This window comes from Sapajus apella, unplaced genomic scaffold, assembly GCF_009761245.1.
Source record: "Sapajus apella isolate SASKATOON/1434 unplaced genomic scaffold, GSC_monkey_1.0 scaffold56, whole genome shotgun sequence".
Taxonomy (NCBI): Eukaryota; Metazoa; Chordata; class Mammalia; order Primates; family Cebidae; genus Sapajus; species Sapajus apella.
Window position 1 is genome coordinate 6,955,652 of NW_022436996.1, and position 1,413 is coordinate 6,957,064.

The 1,413-nt window shown below is 53.0% G+C and overlaps 1 pseudogene; it reads right to left on the bottom strand.

Annotated features, from left to right (window-relative positions):
* Window positions 1-1,302: 1,302 nt before the first annotated feature.
* Window positions 1,303-1,400, bottom strand: LOC116528080 (annotated as a pseudogene).
* Window positions 1,401-1,413: the final 13 nt, after the last annotated feature.

Below are 1,413 nucleotides of genomic sequence, written 5' to 3' on the forward strand. Positions count from 1 at the left end.
GCCCACGCATCACCGGCCGGTGGGAGAGCAGGAAGCCACCCAGGACCCCAATGCCCTTCCTCTTCAGCATGTGCCCTGATGTCCCATGTGTTCTGGACGTCCCAGCCCAAGCCAGATTTGCTGTGATTTCCAGAACCTTCTGTGCCATTTCATTCCTCAGTGTGTCTGTCTACTGCTCTCCTCCCCAGCGCATTCAGAAAGGGCTGAGTACATGCATTTGGCAAAAGCGAGGTGGGTGTAGGCGCGAGGGAACAGACGGTAGGCAGCAGGGTGGGAGCGCTGGAGTAGTGGAAGCAGGGTTTTGGAGCAGGCTAGGAATTTGCCCCGAGCCCTCCGGTTCCTGAAGGTGGAGCTCCGGCTCTCTGCGTGGGATCCTGAGACAGAAGCTTGCGGTTTCAGCATTGCAGACTGAGGCTGAAAAGTGCACAGAGTGCATCTGCCTCTGATGGACTTAAAAGCAGCTTTGTCTGCGGGCAGCGGTCAGCCTGGCGATGTGTAATTCCCAGGCTTGACTGGAAATGGGAGTCACTGCCCAATCACTGACGAGTGATCGGCACATCTTCCCTTTCTTCCCGCAGGAGAGTTCCCTGGAAGACAGGCGTAGCCCCATGAGAAACCACTTCAGGCCGACGTGATTCCTAACACTCGATGGAAATCACATTCTTTTCTTGACTGGGGCCAAGGGAAGATATTTTGTTGCTAAAGGTAGCGTGTGACACGGACCTAATGATTTGCAGTGTTCCTCGGACGTCCCCGGAGCTCCATTTCCAGCCCCAGGACACCAAGAGTCCTGTTTCACCTGCCATCTCCTGACCCCCCTTGCACTCGGCGTCTCCAGGGCCTGCCCCTTCCTCTACCTGAGAGTGGAGCCCTGAAGAAGCAGTGCCTAAGATTTCACAAGTCTCACTGCAACCGCTCCTGTGGTTTTACTGAACCTTACCCGTCCTTCAAGGCTCAGCTCAAGTCTCCATGGTGAAGCACTCTCAGCGTGAAACACACGACTTCCAGCTTCCTCCACAATGCCCGAAGCTCTTGGCCTGAGCCTCATTCATTCATTCAATCATTCATTCGACACCAATTGACCCCCTACTAAGTGCCAGGCAACTGTACTGGATTCTGGAGCCTGGACAAAACAGACAAATGTCTCTGTCCTCGTGGGGCTTAAGACCTTGTGTGGAGAAGTCAGCAAACACGGCATAAAAGTAAGGTAGGTAATGCGTTAGAAGGTGACATGTGCCAAGGAGAAAAATAAGCAAAGACAAGGTGGGGAGTGTCAGGAAAGGGGTTTTCCATCATTTATGTATCTATTTTCTGAACATCACGAATCTGCGTGTCCTCCTTGCACAGAGGCTGTGCTAATCTTCTCTGTATTGTTCCAATTGTAGTATATGTGGGGCCACAGGGAGCACTGCA